This window comes from Delphinapterus leucas, chromosome 5 (assembly GCF_059928025.1).
Source record: "Delphinapterus leucas isolate spDelLeu-1000000601 "Yukka" chromosome 5, BTC_Dleu_Yukka2, whole genome shotgun sequence".
Taxonomy (NCBI): domain Eukaryota; kingdom Metazoa; phylum Chordata; class Mammalia; order Artiodactyla; family Monodontidae; genus Delphinapterus; species Delphinapterus leucas.
Window position 1 is genome coordinate 9,454,254 of NC_143133.1, and position 22,592 is coordinate 9,476,845.

At 34.5% G+C, this 22,592-nt stretch overlaps 1 pseudogene; it reads left to right on the forward strand.

The window, feature by feature from the left end:
- The first annotated feature begins 20,422 nt into the window (after positions 1–20,422).
- Positions 20,423–21,841, forward strand: LOC111165893 (alpha-enolase pseudogene; annotated as a pseudogene).
- Positions 21,842–22,592: the final 751 nt, after the last annotated feature.

The window sequence follows — 22,592 nt, forward strand, 5'->3', positions numbered from 1 at the left end:
AAAAAGCTGCACATGGTATGATTCCAACTCTAAGACCTTGTGGGGAAAAACAAAACTATAGAGACAGTAAACACATCATGGGTTAGATGGGTGAGAGCCCAGATTATGGCTTGTCTTTCTGTTGATATCTAAAAACTTAATCTTTTACATTATATCTACAATCTACCTGATTTTTCATTATGATATGAATTCGGAAGTGATCTTTTTTTTTTTTCCATTTAGACATCCAACAGATTCAATACTACTATTTATTGAAAAGTATAGACATTTCCCTGCATTACTCTGAAGTGCTATATTGTCATAAATCAGATGCCCATATTTGTTTTACCAGGTCAGTCTCTGGATTTCTATTCCGTTAGTCTAGTTGTCTATCGTTTACCAGCGTCATATAGTCTTTATTACTTTATAATCTTTATATCAGAAAGAACAAATCTTTTCATCTTATTACTAAAGAGTATCTTGATTATTCTTAGCTATCTGAATATTCATACAAATGAAAAAAAGCAACTTTTACAATTTCATGCATATATTTTTGCACATGTGTACACACACATACATACACACATATTCTTTTGGGGAAATTATTGTGATCATATTGATTCCGAGCTGAAATCCTTACAGTATAGTCTTCTAACCCATGAAAATGGATATCCCTTTATTTATTTGTGCTCCTTAATTTTTAAAATAATATTACATAGCTTTTGTGTAGAAGCCTTGCATATCTTTCTTAGTCTTATTCCTAGCTGTATATTTTTGTTGTTATAAGATGTTTTGTTGTTATTTCTTACTTTTACTATGTTTTAGTAAAATATTTTTGTTATTCTAAAAAAGTACATAGAAATATATTTACTTTTAACATAATGACTTGCTATCCAACATCATTGCCATACATAAATGATTATCTATTTATATGAACCATAATATAGATTATAACCATTTACCTATGGTATACTGATTTTTCTCTCTACTCAATTATGTCAACTGAAAAAAATACAAGCTAATGCATTTGTAGTTTCTAATGTGCCAATATTTAACAAGTAACATATGTAAGTATATCAATTTTAAAGTTAGTATTAAAAACATAGTTTAAACAAGCTGCTATTCTTTTTCTAATTTGCCTCTTCAAGTTGTGGCCATAAGATTACCTGAGGATTCTAGGTCGCTATTCATCACATGTTTCTCTCCAAAATACACCAGTAGCAGAAATTTCCCCTTAGCTTAAACAACTTTGCATAGAGCTTTGTATTCTTCAGGAATCTGGATTAATTTGGAAAAAGATTTCAGTTAAGACCATTTTCCATTTGCAGTTTTCTATTTGATTCTTTTTCTCTTATTTGATATATGTTCTTAAGGTATTTTCTTTGCATATTACTCTGCAGCCTAGGATTACCATCATCTTCTTCCAATTTGCTCAAGGGAGTCCCATTTTATTAATTCTTTCTCAGAAAACTGTACTGTCATTTTGGTGACATCACAACCAAACAAAGGAAAACAATAACAACTTGAGTGTACCAAAGCTGGCATTGCACATATTTACTTAACCTTTTAATTATTGAACCTTATTTCTTTAGGAATCCCACAAACCCATAAGTACTTGTATTTTATCTTAGAAAGGGCATGGGTATGAAAGGAGCTATGTAAACTATCACTATAACTTTTAGTATGTTCTGAGGATCAGAGAACATCAACATTGTTTTAAATAAGTACTTTTTGCTCCCTCACCTCTCTTCTGAACAAAGCAATAGGCAGTTTCCTGTATGTGGCCAAGTGTTAAACTCATGGACATATTATGTTGGCCACAGCTACTAAACAATGATGGCAAACAGATCCAGAAACAGCGCTCTGTAGGCTGACTATTGAAAATCAGCAGTAGGCAAACAGAAGAGATCTATCCAAATATATATCTTTTATTCGGGTGGTGACTGGCTGAACCAATCATATCTCAGTGCTTTGAAGTGTGCATACAGAAGGTACAGATGGTAATGAGATGCAAATCCTGAGAGGCACGAAAAAATACATATAGAAGTCAAGGTAGAGAATTTACAAAACAAATTAAACCAAAAGTAAACATATTGGTATTTTCACTGAATAAGAAGTTCACATCACTGAAATGCAATGGAGTAATAATCTGATCTTGGGATTCACTGATTCTAATATATGTTCCATAATCAATTATGCTTTAGTCTTGTAGTACCTGCTAGGGATGCACAATCTTGCTAAGGTACAAGAGGGAATAAAAACAAAAAAGGGCAATGTGTAGGGAAGTGGATCAATTATGTTGCTAATGCACTAAATTGAATGAATAGGAAGTTAGAATTATGTAGAAGATAGAAATTAGGGAAGAAAATATATTTTCAAGGTACTGATAAGTATAGCCCCTTCCATGATAATCTTACAAATGTGTGAGAGGGATCCACTATTGTATTTTTATTCTTCACTGGGTTTGGGAACATTAATTAAAGTAACCAAACAGGCACACTTCAGTCTGACAGCAAGATGACTGTTGCAGCATAGTTTTTCAGTCTCCTTTAATATCCAACAAAAATGTAGTAATTATTATTCTTTAGCAACTAGGCACCTCTGTTATCAGCATCTATGTAGAAAAATTTAAAAGACAATAAAGAATATTCTGATAGCCTTGAAGTAGGGGAAGTGAAAATATTTATGTCTGTACTTCACATGACATTTTTTCAAACCCAAAAGAAAGGCAACTGAGTCTTTTGGGTAGAGGGGGGTGGGTGGTAACACAGGTTTTGATTGACAATTGAGTGGAGAGGACTACTGAAAAGAAGCAGTTCTGAGGCAGTCTAGACCCTATGACTCTTGAAAGTCAACAGTAAAATCTTCCTTTCTGACCAAAGTCATGCACTGAGGAGAAACTTTTGTGAGTAGAATCTAAATGGAGTAAGATAAGGACACTAGGGCAAAAGAAAGAAAAGCATAAAAATCACGGAGGACTGCAGTGGAGGAAGATGTCAGAAAACATAAGAAAATTAAAAATATTTTTCTCCATGGCAATACAACAAGGAGCTTTATAACCGTGAAAATAGGAAGGCTATTCTGACCAATTCTCCCATTAAAATAGAATAGGAAAACCCATCTTCTGTGACAAATAAATGAAGGTAAAATTTAGTCCCATACAATGACTTTCCTGGAAAAAATAAAGGGAACAATTGTATTATTTGGCTACGGCTGCCATAACCAAGTACCACAGACTGGGTAGCTTAAACAGAAATTTATTTCCTCATAGTTCTGGGGGCTAGAAGTTTGAGATCAAGTTTCTAGCAGGGCTGATTTCTTCTGAGACCTCTGTCCTTGGCTTGTACATGGCCGTCTTCTTTCTGAGCTTTTACTCGTCTTCCCTCTGTCTCTGCATCCTAATCTCTTCTTTTTATAAGAATAAGAGTCATACTGGATTAGGGCCCACCCTAGTGACCTCAATTAACCTTAAAGACCCTACAGTAGCATTCTGATGTACTGAAGGTTCGGACTTGAACATATAAATGGGTGGGTGGGGCGGGGAATTCAGCCCTTAATACTGAGTAAACAGGATAACATTCTTATAATGAAAGCATGCCCAAGAAACATACACAAAAAACAGATAAAAATTTTACCTTACTCTTGCAAAATCAGTTAAAGGTTTAGAGAAAATGTTAGGAACTATGAAAAACAGCATCAATCAACTTTAGAAAAATCTAGAAATTATATTGGACAAGATAATATAAAAAGGTATCTGATCATGTTAGAAATTAGTGAACTCTAAAGAAAAAAATATGGAAATGAAATTTAAGCTATAAGGGAAACAATAATGAATAAGTATGTAGATAATGTCAAAAGGGGAAAATACATTCAACACTATTAATATATACACACATATATACCTGGTACCTGGTAAAATCAACCTAGAGTGGTTGAAACCTAACACCTTGAAATATTCAAGCAAAATTATTGTACTTCAGAGCAAAAGGAAAAACATTCTTTGAGCTTTCAGACCAAAAGTTCAAATCACTTATAAAGAAATCAAATTGACATCAGACTTTTCAACAGTAATGTTCTGTTCCAGAAAACTATGTAAGATTCTAAGGAAAGAAAGTATGATTAAAAGGTATTATATCTATCCAAATTGGCCTTCTGGTGTAAAGGCCATGGACAGATTTTAAGAACATGACAGAACACAGGGAATATTGTTTCCAAAGTTTTTCCTGAGAAAATCTACTAGAAAATTATCTTTAGAAAATGAAAACAACTGAGGATATCAACTTGAAACTGGAAGATGATAAAGTATGTGAAAGTTAAATGCTCTGACATTTTAGATAAAGCAAAAGTGGTTTAGAAAATTGAGAGTATATGAAAGTAGAATCAACTCGCTAAGTGCCTATAAGTATTAACTGGGAGTAAAAGACTTTACTTCAATTTGGATCTGGAGGGAAAGAGAGAGGAGAAGGAAGAAAAAGTTGCTAGTTAAATTTAATATTGTTCATAGAGGGAAACAATGGACTGAATTAAAAAGTGCAAAGACTAAGAATATTCTAAAAACTTTAGTACAAAGGTAACCATTAATCTAGAATTGCAAGGTTTTCTAAATATTAAAATATATGATGAGAGAATAAATGACCACATATTGATATACCTATATGTGAATAAGACTTTAAAATATGAGATTAGAGGCTATATATATTAATTATAGCAATAAGTAAATGAGCTTAAATCACCAATACAAAGAAAATATTTTTATTACCTAAAAATTATGCTCTATACAAGAGACAAACCTAAAAACAAAAAACCTTCAAAAGTGATAAAAATAAAAGGATACGCCAAAATGCATTTTTCAAACACAATTAAAACAAAGTAGAGGTTAAAATCTTGATATCTGAAAGGGTAAAACTTAGACCAAAAAGGTAGTATAAAATAATAAAATTACAGTTTTTTAAAGTTAAAAACAATATTGCTTAGTGAAACTGTAGCAGTCATTAATTTTATGCAAACAATAAAATTATTCTTATTAAACAGCAATTACAGCAGTGGCAAGAAGAAATAAGCAAAAACAATCAATAAAAATATAATTGAACACATCTCTCTTGATCCAAGGCAGATCACATGAGCAAACTTTGTAAAGACATTGAAGTACTGAACATTTATCATCAATAACTTAGACCTTATATATTGAAATCTTAGTCTAGATAGAGATACTACGCTTCTTTAAGTGCAAAGAAAATGTTCATGAAAATTGACCATTTTTATGCCACAGAAGAAATCTTAATACATTCCCAAAAATAGAAATAAAACTCTCTGAACTCTTTTCAATAAAACTAGAAATACATAATAAAATTGAAAAGCATAAAATTCTTCTACCTAGAAACACACAATGTTAACTCTTGGATGAAACTGGAAATAGACATCAAACTGCAACATGCCTCAGAATTTTAGCAGGACATAATCAGAATCTGGAATGCAACTAAAGTAGTTATCAGAGGAAAGTGAATAGCATTAAATTATATCAATAACAATTAGAAAAATAATATAAAATAAATACTAAATTTTTAAAAAGTTATTTAAAAGCCAACAATAAATTAAAACAAAAGAAAACAGAAAGAACTTGAGGGAATTGTCACCTAAATTAAAATGTGCCATCGGTTATTGGTACTAAATCTGTGAAGAAACAGAATTCCTACCCTCATAGAGCTTTCAGACAACTCGGATGAAAAAGGTCAGTTTAGGAAGACAGGTTGTTTTCTTTTCCTCCCAAAGTTACAGTGTTCAGGTAACAATTACTAACACAACATGGTTGCAATTTGACTATACATACAAATCTTTAATATTGAAGTATTTGAGATTTATCAATAGAGATAGTGCTTATCAATAGCCACAAAATAAATCCCCCATTCCAACACAGTTTCCTCATATTAATAATTTGCAATATATTTACAGTATATTTCAGGAGAGTGTTTTTCTTTCCAGAATCTATTAAAATACTTTTTCCCATGCATCCATATTTGTAAGAACACTTTGATGGATATGATGGTTTCTGTTTGATCAATATTAATTTAAAGCTGCTGGATATCCTTGGAGAGCTAATCAAGAAGGTAAAAATTTTTCCACGTTAATGTTTTCAAGTGACAGTAGATTTAAGAGGTAATGAACATTATTTACTTAAAAAGAAAATGTTTTCCCTTATGCAATTACTGTTAGAGGAATCATTAGCTACAACAAAAGCTCTATGAGTCAGTTCAACATATGTCTCATTCTATAATTTATACTTCTTCTTAACAGTCTGTGATCCCTTGGGTCAAGATTACTTTAGAAATACAAAGAGAACCCCTAAAACTAAATAATTTCTATTATATAATGAACATGTAAATTATCTGCTAAATTACTTGTATTTAATTAGTAATTTTGCATAATGACATACATTCTCTTTGGGTCTCTTCAGACTCTGACAGATAACACTTTACAAATGTTACTTAAGTTCCAATTACAGCACAAACCTTTTAGAAATGTACTATTAATCTAAATATGCAAATGTGAGCAATTCTGGTATTCCTTAGGCAAACTATGATTCAACATTCCTGCGAAAGTGTACCTTGGCTCATTCTGAATTCAGTGTTTTTGTTTCTTGTTTCTTACATGAGAGACTAAAAATGTCAATTTTTTAAAGTTCATAAGTGGATAACGTGTACAATTTTTAGAATCAGCTCATTTCACTTGTAGTTTAGAAATTAAAATTTAAAAACTATCTTCTGATGTAAAAGTTCTTTTGGTAGTTAACATTAAAATAACCATGTAAAACATGGCTGCTGCTAATCACATCACAGCAGTGTTCCACTTGAGTTGTTCTAATCTTGTCATAGTTACTTTGTGTCTTAAGCTATGACATGGAATTCACTTAGGAGAGCAATACATTTAACTCAAATAAAAAGGATCAAAATATAAAATATGGGGCTTCCCTGGTGGCGCAGTGGTTGAGAGTCCGCCTGCCAACGCAGGGGACACGGGTTCGTGCCCCAGTCCGGGAAGATCCCACATGCTGCGGAGCGGCTAGGCCCGTGAGCCGTGGCCGCTGAGCCTGCGCGTCCGGAGCCTGTGCTCCTCAACGGGAGAGGCCGCAACAGTGAGAGACCCACGTACAGCAAAAAAAATTAAAAAATAAATATATATATATAAAATATGTGTTTACTTAATAGATATTAATTGAGTGCCTACAATGTGTCAGTCTAAATCTTGGGGATGGAGCAATGAGGAAGGCAGACAAGGTTTCCCCTCTTTAAGAAAGTGCAAATTCAGATTATGTGTGTGTATAAGGGAGCATGTTATGTGTGTGAAGCTGTTATGTATGTGTGTGGAGGGGGGAGGAAAATAGATAATGGATGACTAGGGGGGCAAAATAAAAATATATGATCAGAGTTTATAAAGTGATGTAGAAAAAATAAACAGGGTTATTTGATAGAGAGTGACTGGGATAAGGTGTCTACTTTAAATAGGGCCTAGAATCCCCTTCCATTGTACACATAAATACAAAATAGATTTTACACAGCTCTCATGTACATCAAAGGTAAATACTGGGTAAATTTTGGGGAGACTGAACTTTGCTTTGTTTGGAAGTTAACCAGGAGTTGTTTAACATTTTGAAAAATCATCTCATCCTTATCCTTAGTAATACAATTTGTGATATATGAGTCATCAATACGTTCCCTGCACTGGTACACTTGTATCAGTCTGTGATTGCACTGGTACAATAATGGTGATTTTAGATCTTATTTTAAAATGATAAATATAAAGAAAAATTGTCTACATGATTCAGTTGAATTTTTTTTTTTTTTTTTTTGTCGGTACACGGGCCTCCCAATGCCGTGGCCTCTCCCGTTGCAGAGCACAGGCTCCAGATGCACAGGCTCAGCGGCCATGGCTCACGGGCCCAGCCACTCCGCCGCATGTGGGATCTTCCTGGACCGGGGCACGAACCCGTGTCCCCTGCATTGGCAGGCGGACTCTCAACCACTGCGCCACCAGGGAAGCCCTCAGTTGAATTTTTGTTGGGTTTTATCACTTCATTCCAAAATGAACATCTTGGGTACATTTAATCTACTGACAATTTTTTTTCTAATTAAACAACGAAAATATCAAGAATAAATGCAAATTTTAAAAAGAAACACATTAACCACACAATTCTGAAATTTAAAGACATTTTTGGAAAGTATTGTGCTGTCATTAGGATATTTAAAAAATTTTAAATCCAGAATGATCAAAGTTTCTTTTTTTCTTATATAAAGTACAAATAATACAAAATATGATGAACTATGCAATATTAGAGAAAAATTTATCTTACCAGCTATATGTGAAGTTATTTGTATTGTGATGATAGTTCAAATCTAATAATTTACATCTTTTCATTGAACAAAAATACTGTTTTCATATAAATCAATGAGAAAGCAAAAATAAATGAAGTATATAATAAACTGAAGTTACCATATGCACAATTCCAAAGGAATGAAAAAATAATAGAAGAGATGTCATTTAGAATACCAGACTGTAATACACAGTTTGTTAACATTTGAAACCTTTAAAATCAGTTCACAGGAAAAAATATTCCCTTTTCAAATGACACCACTTGTACAACAGATGGAATACTAACTTGGGATAGTGGGTAACACAGGTTTACAGCCAACTTAAAAAAGAAACACCAGGTGTTTTAGCAATTTATTGCATTATTCATCAACAGCACTTAGTTGCCAAGAACTTTGAAAAAGACAAATTCAATGAAGTTACTGAGCTATTAATGCATAATGTATAATAATGTATAATAATCAGTGTAAAATGTATAGTAATTTCTGGAATGATAGATTATTTGGTAACCTTTTACTTCCACATTGAGCTACAGTGACCCTTCAAAGAAACTTTTAAAATATATTTTTCACCATTTTATTGTAGATTTTTTTTATTCAGTGAAAAATTAAAAATTGACATTAAAATACAGCAAATGGTGTGATAATTTTTTCAGATATATATGCAAAGTTAAAAGAAGTCTGTCTTAGGCTACATGGAAATGAGGTATATCTCACTAAAGTGTAAGGAGTGATCAAGGAATTACTAAAAACTGTACATAGTATAAAAGTAGCCTTACTCATGAGAATTTTTAAGGTTTCCCATACTGGTTGAAATTTGATGCAGATGTATTTAAACAAAATGATTTGGAAATATATTGCTATTATTTGGTTGCTGTCAAAAATTAATTATGATTCTAAGAGTCAGCATGAACTTGCAATATTGAATTTATCTGAAGTGAATGTGTAATGTGCTAACCAAGAATTTGGAGGAAGAATTAATTGATTTAGAAGATGACTTTATGGCATAGAATGATATAATGAGTTGAGCTATAAAATCTTTTGGGTCCAGTTAAGACTTTCATGCTTATTTCTTTAGAAATAATTACATATACATATAAATTACATATACAGGGGGCTTTCCTGGTGGCGCAGTGGTTGAGAGTCCGCATGCCGATGCAGGGGACACGGATTCGTGCCCCCGGTCCGGGAAGATCCCATATGCCGCGGAGCAGCTGGGCCCGTGACCCATGGCCTCTGAACCTGCGCGTCCGGAGCTTGTGCTCCGCAACGGGAGAGGCCACAACAGTGAGAGGCCCGCGTACCACAAAAAACAAACAAAAAAACAAACAAAAAATTACATATACATTTGCAGCTACATATTTATTTGAAAATAATTTTATGTTGATAGTGTACTTACTGTAACAAAAGCAACTGCAAATATGTAACAGGAGATTTCAGAAGATTGGCAACAGAATTATTTTTTAAGAAAATTTAAGAATGTTAGATTAGCAGCAACTCATGAAATGTGATTATATTGAAATTCATTAATAGAATTTGTTTTAAAATATTTAATACAATTTTCCTACTACATATTTTTTGTTTTTATCCAAGAATGATAAATCCATGTTATGTAAATTACATATTGAAATTATTTATTATTTTTCACTTTCCTTGCTTTCCAAATATAATCCGATACTGACACAAATGCATGCCTCAAACTTTCCTACAGCTTTTTGTTTTATTATTTTTTATTTATTTTATTTTATTTTTTTGCTCACTTCTCCCTCCCTTCTCTTCTCCCTCCCTCCCTCCTTCCCTCCCTTCCTTCCTTCCTTCCTTGCTTCCTTCCTTCTTTCCCTCCTTCCTTCCTTCTTCCCTTTTCCTTTCTACCTTCCTTTCTGTACCTCTGATATGGACAACTCTACTAGCCTTAACTTATTATATATATATGTAAGCATTGAACCACTGCATTTTTTCTTGCTCAAATTTTACATTTTGAAATGCATTTTAAATAAATAAATCACCTTTCTTGCTATTATCCTTACATTATAATTCGATTTATAAAATATATTTTAAAATTAAGGGTTCATAAGTTAATTATCTGTGAATTTAGTTTCAGAATATTAAGTGGAAATTATAAAATTTTATTATAAACATGTTTAAGCTTAACAAAGTTAAGAATTATTGATTTATATAATCTCTACATGTGTTAAAATACAGGTCTGTTTTTCATAAGTCTCCAATATAACAGGGGATGAAAAATAACAAAATTTTAGTTCCTTTCATGTAGAATTTTTGGCCAATATAGCAACTTGACTGGGTGTGGCATCTGAACTCCTTTTATATTGTTCTGCTGCCCTTTTCAACATGGCTTCCAATGCATTGTTATTCTAGTTCTTGTCATCCCATCTCCTTACTAACTAGGAAGGAGGAGGGAAAGGAAAGAGGACAAAAAGGGAATATGCTTATCTCTTTTTAAAGCACCAGCAAATTTCTTTATATGGGCACACATGTTCTAAATTAAAATTATTTTTATTAATAAAAAAAGAGGAATATAATTCTTGCTGGACAATGTAGTTATTGGGAAACACTTAGCTGACACTGTAGCACCCAAATAAGTTAATGAGCAACTTGCAGGTAGGTTTGTGTCTTGTTCTTTCAAAAGTATCACCTAGCACAATACTTACGCATACATAAGAAGTAAACACTTGTGTAAAAAATGAGTGGTGTGAAAAAATAAATTATACAAAGAAAAGGTCACTCAGAACTTAATGAGAGTTTAACAAGATAAAGACTTGATGATAAAAACTTTATTTTCTTAATATGGAGTAATTCCATTCTTTTTATTTATCAACATTGGTTGGTTTTAAATACCACAAATGTGCTCAATTAGAGGACCATCTGTGGGGTTATTAAACTTCCATGTTTCTAACGATAGTATTCAAATGAAGACATCTGTATTTTTATGAACCATCATTTTCTTTTCCTTTGACTTTTTAGTTATCATCTGCTTTTTTAACCAGTAGGTGAACTGGTTAAAAATAAGTTACATAAGAAATTTTCTAGTGTTTTTTTACTTATCCCTGCCTTTTCCAAAAGTCTCTATTTGAAGTGGTTAAAAGAAAGAAAAAGAAATCTCGTATTTAAATAAAAAGTGCAGAGTATTTGCCAAAGCAATATAAAGTAAATGTTGATTGTGCAACTGTGTTTTTCCAGAATATCCAAGTTTGGCTGTTAAAATAAATATAGTCACTATTGACATTAACAAAAAGAATTTGGTACACTTCATCTTAACCCACACAATTGGATTAACTCTTACCTCTGACAAATTCAATGCCCTGATGCAGGAATCTCTCAGTATATGTTTGTAAATTTGATCTTTTTAAGACTGTCACATGGAACCTGAGTATTCAAGTATTAAATCTTTTATCACAATTAAGAGGGAACTGTTGCCTTATTTTTTGCTCTGGCTACAGCAATATTGCCTCCTATTCTGCTTAACAAGTGGTAAGCCTGGATTCTGTTCCCTATTCTTAAAACAAGATGACACAGCTTGACTATCCATCCTGCTATCACTGAGTCTTATCTTTCCAGATATTCACCCCAAGAGTCTTGGTTTCTCAAATGGCTGCCCTACAGAAATGGACAAATTTTTATTTATCTCATTCAAGCAGTTCTTTATGTGGGTGTCAGAAGAGTGATTGAGGCACTGTGGTTGCCAATATTTTACAGATAATTCAGTGAAAAGTTTATATATATATTTTTTCTTTTCATGTTTATCATATCCTTTTCCTAGATTTCTTACACAAGATATTTTGGGGAAATGAAGGGCAGGCAAAAATTTGATAATACAAAATACACATTTTAAAAATTATATTTCTCACCTAGTGCTATTTTTCTTAAGCAATACTTATTTGCCTTGATTCTCATCTTTCTTAGAAGAGCACTCTCAAGGGAGACTTCTAGATCTCTTGTATAAGCATACCCTTGGTAATCAATTCCAGTGGCTCACCAAACATACCAAGATACATCTGAATCATAGCTGAATCCCTCTTAGTTTATCCAGCTGAGACACTGGCGTTATGAATAATCAGCATGTCATCAGTATATGCTCATGCCTAACTGAAAGTCTAATTTAACAACCAAGAAAAGATTAAATACCCTAGATACAGTAGCATGATTATTATGGAGAAGTATATTCTTAATTTTTTGTGTGTTTGTGCTAAGAATTCACCCTAGATTAGACCTTTTTGATGAGAGCAATATGGTTTCTTAATTCAAAAAGACCTCTTATACATACTGGATTCTCAGCAATCTCGTTATGGTTTTGTGTTTGAATTTAGGAGGATTGCATTTGCTATCATGGATATTGGAATCTAGATTTCAGTCACAGTTCTGCCATTTTCTGTCTGGGTTTACTATATGAAAGCTTTGTTAAGTTTTAAGAGTTTCTATTTTTTTCTTTATAATGTGATACTAATTGTGCCTAGATCTGAGAGTTGATGTGAGAATTAAACAAGGGAAGGTAAAGAAAAAAATACTTTGCATAGATAAGTATTCAGGAAATTGTAGTTACAGTTATTGTCATTAATTTGAGATGTCAGTATTAGTTTGTTGATTAATATATATTATTTTCATTAGAAAAATCTTCTCCAGAACACTGTATTATTATTATTATTTTGGCCTTTAAAATAAAACAGCCAGGGCTTCCCTGGTGGCGCAGTGGTTGAGAGTCCACCTGCCGATGCAGGGGACGTGGGTTCGTGCCCCGGTCCTGGAAGATCCCACATGCTGCAGAGTGGCTGGGCCCGTGAGCCATGGCCGCTGAGCCTACGCGTCCGGAGCCTGTGCACCGCAACGGGAGAGGCCACAACAAGTGAGAGGCCTGTGTACCGCAAAAAAATAATAATAATAATAAAATAAAATAAAACAGCCAGTTATTTTACCAGCAAAATGGATTTTTTCTGGAGGAAATTGCAATTCAGAACAAGCAAGCTATAGCAAGAGCCAATGACAAGTCTAACAAGCAAAGAAGAGGAATGCTACTTTATAAAGAAAAAAGAGGAAATTGGGAGGGGTTGTATTGAAACAAAGTTCACTTATTAAAAGTAAGAGTTCAGGATGGTGTAGCACTTCCCGCTGGCTGGACTTGATGCTGGGCAAGGAGAATTCTTCCTGTTAAGGTCTATAATTAACGTCTTCCTGTTGGGGTCTGTCACTGATGTGAAATGGTATTGCCTGAGGGATTCCCCTTCTGACCTCCTGACTCCATTTTATTTTTTTTTTAATAAATTTAATTTATTTTATTTTTATTTATTTTTGGCTGCGTTGGGTCTTCGTTGCTGCACACGGGCTTTCTCTAGTTGCGGTGAGCAGGGGCTACTCTTCATCATGGTGCGCGGGCTTCTCATTGCAGTGGCTTCTCTTGCTGCAGAGCACGGGCTTTAGGCACGCGGACTTAAGTAGTTGTGGCTCGGAGGCTTCAGTAGTTGTGGCTCGTGGGCTCTAGAGCACAGGTTCAGTAGTTGTGGTGCACAGGCATAGTTGCTCCACGGCATGTGGGATCTTCCCGGACTAGGGCTCGAACCCATGTGCCCTGCATTGGCAGGCGGATTCTTAACCACTGCACCACCAGGGAAGCCCATGACTCCATTTTAAATGAGCTTTCCTTTATTCTGTTTCACACATACATGTAATAAAATATAGTGAACATAAAATTCTGAGGGAAATAGTTTTTCATTTAATTGCCTAAGTGAAATCGTAAATATTTCGGAAGTTAATTTATAATCACACCTATTAGAATTACACTAAAAATGGTAATTATGCAACAGAATGAAATTGATGTGTTAAGTTTATTGTGGTGATCATTTGCCCTATATAAATGAATCAAATCATCACATTGTACACCTTACACTTACATATGCTATATGTCAATAATCTCAATAATGCTGGGAAAAAAGATATGAGGGAACAAATTCTATGTACTGTTCATCTCTATAATAAATTCTAGAAATGTTTTTAAAAACGTTTAAAATTTTTAAAAAGGAAAACGATGGAGGCAGAGTTTTGAGTGATGTGTTTATAAGAGTGCCTGGGGCCACCAGAAAAAAGAAGGATCCTCCTCTGGATCCTCTAGGAGAAGCACAACCCTACTGATAGCTTGATTTTGGACTTCTGGCCTCTAACAATGAAAATAAATTTCTACGTTTTAAGAAAGAAAGAGGGCTTCCCTGGTGGCGCAGTGGTTGAGAGTCCGCCTGCCGATGCAGGGGGCACGGGTTCGTGCCCCGGTCCGGGAATATCCCACATGCCGCGGAGCGGGGGCGCGTGAGCCATGGCCGCTGAGCCTGCGCGTCCAGAGCCTGTGCTCCGCAACGCGAGAGGCCACAGCAGTGAGACGCCCGCGTACCGAAAAAAAAAAAAAAAAGGATTACAGTAACCTATCTAAATGGTTAGCCTTCTACATTTCTGAGACTCACTTGTTTCCAGAATGCAAGCATATGACTGACATTTTTACTGATTAGATAGCTTCCTTATTAAACTTGGATGAGGAAATGAGCAAAACCGGGTGGCAGCTATACACTTGTTTTAGCGAGCATACAGGGGTTATTCTAGGGCAGCTGTGTGGCATTCATGGGGCAGCTGGTCCTGTCATATATGCAGAGGGACGCGTGACACAGGCATTATTGTCTTAGTTGGAGAAATCCTGCCCTGTGGCTAGTTGTTTCCTAGATTCCATGCATCTGGCTGCTTTGTTCCAAGCTGTGAAGTACCCAAGACTGACTCTATCAAGCACTCCTGAAAATGCTCTGAGATGTCTAAAATTCTCTAAGAAATCCTTTCCTACTTAAATAAGTCGTAATGCAATATGTAAGAATATTTGCAGATACATAGATTTATACCTCCATTTCTTGATTTACCTAATTAAGCAGCGACCATTGACACCCTGCTCTGAAAGATGGAACGCTTAGCACACTTATACAATCTTCCAACTGATTTCCTCTTTCCTCTTACAAATATTTCAGAAAGGTGTGGTTATTTTTTGGTTAGCCTTATAATTTTAAATTACATGATACAAGGTATAGAGTTATTAAGTTTCTTTCCATGTAACCTTTTTATACATAAATATCCCAACCTCTAACACCGTATCATTATTTTTTTTACTTATCAGGATTTATAACCTTTACCATAAACATGCACTGGATAATTATACATTAAATTCACAGGAGTAATTATTTTTCATAGCCAAGCTAGGAGATACCACAGGAACAAAACATATATATGTGTGTGTATATATATATATAAATATATATATATATACATACATATATATATTTAATGTGATAGCACATTTATATTAACTTAAGTGCTGTACTTCATATGCCACTAACTTGATGTAGAGATTTCTCTCCTAAAAATCTTCAATAAATTAGGAACAAAGGAAATGAGGCCCACAATTGTTGAAATATGAGTTACATAAAGGCCGTTTTATACTGACAACTACCTTTTGATATTCCTTTATTCATTCATTCACCTTCTCATTTATTCTACTAAACTAATGTTCCTTTTCTGTGTGTGGTGGTGAAATGAGTTGAAAGGGATTGAGGGAGTGATATTTCTTTGAGTGAGGGATATTCTGTATAAAAGTTTAGAATATCCATGGGCCTATATAAAAGATTTTTTTAAAGTGATTTTAATGTGAGTGATACTCTGAAGGTTGTGACTGATTATCTGAAGATACTGGGAAACATTCCTCCAATGGGATCCTTATAAACATTTTATAACATTGATGTTATATTGACTTGTTAGACATCTTGTCTAATTTATAGCCAGTCCACCCTATTTTAGTCCTTGAATAGCTATTAACATTTAGAATTTACAGATAAACAGATAATAGATAAAATAATCTAATCTGATTATCCTTTACCCTTGTACAATGATCACCTTATATAGAAATGCTTTTCTTCTTCAGCATAATTATCTGTTGAAAGAGTCATTTTCTTAATCACTGTCCTATAAGAGTTTCAGGTAATTATTGGGGGAAACCTGTTTTCTTTTATCAGAGTTGTTTCTCAGTGAGCAATGATCACCAGCCAATTAGAGATTTTTTTCATTTAGGTGAATGGGTGTCGGTTAAGCAACACAAGCCAATATTTAGGTTCATAATTCCCCATCAGAAACTATAAAAAATTCAAAGTACACTTCAATAACTCAATTATACAAAGTGTACAATATAATTAAGTTACTGTATGCTCTACCACAGAAAGATTTTTTTTAATTGAAGTATAGTTGATTTATGATATTGTGTTAGTTTCAGGTGTACATCAAAGAGATTCAGTTATTTTTCCAGATTATATTCCATTATAAGTTATTACAAGATATTGAATATAGTTTCCTGTGCTATACAATAAATTCTTGTTGCTTAGCTGTATATAGTAGTTTGTATCTGTTAATTGCATACTCCTAATCTGTCCCTCCTTCCCTCCTTCCCTCTCCCCTTTAGTAACAATAAGTTTGTTTTCTGTCTGTGAGTCTGTTTCTATTTTGTATATAGATTCGTGTTATTTCTTATATTCCACATGTAAGTGATATCATATAGTATTTGTCTTTGACTTATCTCACTAATCATTATATTCTCTAGGTCCACCCATGTTGCTGCAAATGACAATATTTCATTCTTTTTATGGCTGAGTAATATTTCATTTCACATCGTTTTAAGCCAATCATCTGTTGATGGCCACTTTGTTGTTTCCATGTCTTGGCTATTATAAATAGTGCTGCAATGAACATTGGGGTACATATATCTTTTCAAATTAGGGATTTTATTTTTTTCTGGGTATATAACCAGGAATGGGATTGATGGATCATATGGTAACTCTATTTTTAGTTTTTTAAGGAACCTGTACACTCTTCTCCATAGGGGCTGCACCAATTTACGTTCCCACCAACAGTGTAGGAGGGTTCCCTTTTCTACACACTCTCTTCAGCATTTATTATTTGTAGACTTTTTATGATGGCCATTCTAACCAGTGTGAGGTAATACCTTGTAGTTTTGATTTGCATTTCTCTCATAATTAGCAATGTTGAACATCTTTTCATATGCCGCTTAGCGATCTATATATCTTTTTTGGAAAAATATCTATTTAGGTCTTCTACCCATTTTTTGATTGGTTTGTTTTTTTTTTGATATTGAGCTGAATGAGCTGTTTGTATATTTTGGAGATTAACCCCTTGTCAGCTGCATCACTTGCAAATAATTTCTCGTGTTCTATAGGCTGTCAAAAAACTACAGATTTTTTATGTTCTATGTGTAGCTTGGTCTTCTTAATCTCTAACCTTGCCAGTTCAGTTGTTGGTACTGATTATCTCAACTATATTATAACAAGGATTATATGAGGAAACTTTGTAAATTGTAATATTTGCATCACCTTAATAATGTTTAGAACCTTATTTTTTCCTCATGTTCAATGGCTAAAGAAGAAGTGATCTCAATATGATCAAGTTGATGCCAAACATCTAAACATGGAACCTGTTTTTGACAAAATAAAACTCTCAAAAATAGTACACACTTTCCTGTGAGGTTTATCTGATAATATATCTGATATTTTTTAAAAATGTGTGTGATATTTATGTTGTTCTGTTTGGTTCATGTGGTAGTTCATGTATAAGGTGGGAGAATATGATTGACAATGTAATTGAGAACTTTGGGTATTAAAAGAGTGGGGTTTCCTGAATGGAGTCAGCAGTCAGGAGTTTCATCTCTTTATATTACCATATTTTGTATAGGGCACTCTTTTTATTTTATAGTAAAATAAGAAGCCAAGCAGAACAATAGAGACATTAAATATGTTGGATATAAATAAAGGCAAGATAAATTTTAGAAGACAATAAATACGGATATGGGTAATGTTGAAATAGAGTTCACCATAAAATGTATGTCATAATATGTTATTCAAACTTATCAGTTTCTTATAGAGTCAGTAATTCATATGCAAACAATTTTTACTTTCACACAGATAATTAAAATGGATTCTGTTTGTTGTGTGAATTTCCTTTCTCCTTGATTCCAAATTAGTTCCCTTAGAGGGCTGGTTCATTTTTCTGAGACAAAACAGGATTCACCATCTTCCTTTTTCCTCCTTGGAATAGGCTGAAATTTTAAAATTCCCTTTTAGTTCAGCCACTAGTAATTTCACCTATGAAAGCTTTAATATATTTGGAAAATTGGAAAGGCTCATTAAGAATAAAGAAGCTTGTATTTAAATAAACTAGAATATTGATTCTGGAAAAATTATCTAAACATATATAATCTTTAACTAAGGTGATTTTTATTCACATTAAATAGATCACATGAACAGTAAAGTTGAGTTTGGACATAAAACCTTTGAACATTTGTTGAACTCAAAATTGTGACTTGTTTTTTTACTCATTAGACTAAATACTAATTTGTTCTGTAAACTTTATGAAAATTCATGTAGGTAATACTCTTGGTCTATACTACTGAAGAAATTATCTGTGGGGTGTATTTCAAAAGAATGTGAATGTTCTGAAAACCAACATCTGAACATAATCTCCAAGTATACAAAGTGATGATTTAGCATATTTAAATTATAAGGAGGTGGAAAGGTAGAAAAGTGACAATTTTATTTTATTTTTTTTGCTGTTGGTGTTTTATTTGTACTTGATTTTGGAAATAGAGTAATTAAAAATGAGGGGCAGACTATAATCAAAATGAGTTAGAAGGAATTTTGTTATGTTAGAATGAGTAAGGATAGTTGTTTCTCTTGTATTCATTTGTGGAACATGTAACAAGGCTATTCTTCAGATCAAGAATTTCAGTGAATTGATGGGCTACAGAATTCAAACAGTACATTTAATGTATGTGCACATGTAACTTTATAGCTTATTATAGAATTCTTTCAGTCTAATTTCAATTTTCTAACCCTATTCATTCCTATCTCATTTTTTCTATTTTTTATATAATAAAGCTTGGATGGCACTTATCTGGTCCAAAGTTTATTTCAGCCCTTTCCAACAAATGAATTAAAGACTTCAACAAACAAAACCTCAGTTGCATATCATTGCATCTTTATTTCATGCATCAATTTACCTAATATCCTATAATTATGTGAATCCTTTAACTTGAATTGGAGAAGAACTTGAATTAACTTGAATATGGAACAACATAATGTTTTGTTTTGTTTCATTTTTTTTCTTTCTTGGGAACTCTGTGAATTAATTATGTAAATACACAGCAAATTTGAAACTAAAAGTCACAAACCACGTCTTTTTTCTTTTTTCTTTTTTTTTGCAGTACGCGGGCCTCTCAGTGTTGCGGCCTCTCCCGTTGCGGAATACAGGCTCTGGACGCGCAGGCTCAGCGGCCATGGCTCACGGGCCCAGCCGCTCCGCAGCATGTGGGATCTTCCCGGACCGGGGCACTAACCCGCGTCCCCTGCATCGGCAGGCGGACTCTCAACCACTGCGCCACCAGGGAAGCCCCACAAACCACGTCTTAAAATCTAGACATAATTTTCCCTGCCGTGATAGGATAGAAGCACACTTTATTTTGAAATTAAGATCGGTAATTTACCAATACGATAAACTTTTCTGCAGTGATATGAGGGGATCTGGATAGTCAGATGAAAATTACAACTTCTGATTTTAATAAAATTATTGTTAAATTCCTTTGTGGAAACATTACTCTCTAAAACCTTAAGCTTGGTGGCTTAAAACCTCAGGCATTTATTTTGTCACAGTCCTGGAAGCTAGAAATCCATTATCAAGGTGTCAGTAGGACCATGTTTCGTCTGACAGCTTTAGGAATAACTCCTTCCTTTCCTCCTCCTAGCTTCTGGTGGACCCTGCGACCCTTGGCATTCCTTAGCTTGTAACTGCATCACCCTGATCTCTGCTTTGTCCTCACATAGGCTTCTTCCCTCTGTATGTCTCTTTTGATGTGTCCTCTCTTCTTTTAAGGACATCAGTCACTGGATTTAGATCCCAGCCTAATCCAGTATGACCCCATCTTAATTAATTACATCTGCAAAAACCCTATTTCCAAATGAGGTTACATTTTGGGGTTCTGGTTAGACATGAATCTTGAGAGGACACTATTCAATCCACTACAATTACCAGATAAAAATGTTAGGTAAATGTATTATATTTGTAGATCAGAGGAATTATGTAAACTGAGCATTTGGAACAAGTAGAAGACTGACAAATGGATGATAGAGATGAATGAAATGGAAAATAAATCTAAATATAGTATTAACTTCATTTTGGGAGGGACCCTGGCTGTCTGTAAGGCTAGGTTTTTTATAAAGTGTGCCCCTGTACCTCCAAATTTCTGACTTGACTGACAACTCTGAAGTCATCTTGTCCATTCCAGCCTTCAGTGTGATCGACAATGGTTCTCATGCTGGCAACAAGCTGGCCATGCAAGACTCTCTGATCCTCCCTGTTGGTGAAGCAAACTTCAGGGAAGCCATGCAAATTGGAGCAGAGGTTTACCACAACCTGAAGAATGTCATCAAGAAGAAATATGGGAAAGATGCCACCAATGTGGGGGATGAAGGCTGGTTTGCTCCTGAAGAAGAAAGAAGCTCTGGAGTTGCTGAAGAATGAGATCAGGATAGCTGGCTACACCGATGAGGTTGTCATTGCCATGGACTTGGCTGCCTCTGAATTCCTCAGGTCAGGGAAGTGTGACCTGGACTTCAAGTCTCCCAATGATCTCAGCAGGTACGCCACACCTGACCAGTTGTTCGACCTGTACAATTCCTTCATCAAGGACTACCCATTGGTGTCTATTCAAGATCTCTTTGACCAAGATGACTGGGAAGCTTGGCAGAAGTTCACTGCTAGTACAGGAATCCATGTGGTGGGGGACAATCTCTCAGTGACCAGCCTGAAGCAGATTTCCAAGGCTGTGGGTGAGAAATCATGCAACTGCCTCCTGCTCAAAGTGTAGCAGATCGGCTCCCTGGCCAATTCTCTTCAGGTGTGCAAACTGGCTCAGTCCGATGGGTGGGGCATTGTGGTGTCTCATAACTCATAACTGAAATTATCTTCATTGCTTACCTGGTGGTGGAGCCCTGCACTGGGCAGATCAAGACTGGTGCACCTTGCCTAACCCAGTGCTTGGCCAACTACAACCAGATCCTCATAATTGAAGAAGAACTGGGCAGCAAGGCTAAATCTGCTAGCAAGTAGTTCAGAAACCGGGTAGCCAAGTAAGTTCTGGGCAGGTGAGCACCTGAGCCTTTGAGTCACTAGTTGGCTGGCTAGAACCCTGCTTCTGATGTTTACGCAGATACTTCAAGGTCTCAGTTGATACATGTAGGGGCTTCTGGTAGTTAATGCCCTTCTATTATCCCTGTGATGTTCTCTCACTGATTCCTTAGAACTGCTTCAGAAGCCAAGTTGACCATCTGAAACTCTGTTGGAAACCTTAGCTCTGTAATCATGTCATTGACGCAAATCATAGTTTTTCTCATCTTTCTTTCCACCAACTGTCTGGAGCCATGAGAATCTACAGTGCAACCTCTGAGGTGTCCACAGGCAAGATCCTTAGTGGTTCTGTGTGCAAAATAAAAAGATCTCAGTGACCAGTAAAAAGAAATTAAAGTATCAAAAAGAACATTTAATTAATAAAAGTTAATATATCAGGAAAACTTTTTCATACCCCTTCATTTTATCCTATAACAATATAATATGTTCTTTTTGGTGAACAAAGAAAAATTCACGTAAAACAATTTTCTTTGTTGTTTTTACAAAGTAAAATTTTTACAAAGTACTGAGAAAAGTTTAATTATGTTTTGGGGTATAATGATTTTCATGCACAACTGTGAGATCTTAATTTTTTTGTTCTTTTTATTTTTTATTGTGAGTCGTAACATACAGACAGTAAAGTATATAGGACACAGTCATGCAGCTTCAGGATTTTTTTCACAAATGCCTCTGTAATCACAAACAGTTCAAGAACAGGACTTTTCCAGCATTCTAAAAGTCCCTTTCATGTCCCCCTCCAATTACAACCCCCTCTTTCTTTCTCTAAAATAAACACTATCCTGAATTCTAACACAATATAGTAGTTTTGGCTGCTTTGTACTTTATCTTCATAGAATCATGTAGCATGTACTTATATGAGTCTGACTTCAGTTACTTGACATAATGTTTGTGTGACCCATCCCCATCTTTGAGTGGTTTTACTTTACTTCATATATTTTCATGGCTATTTATTAATATCCCCAAATTTACATATCCCTT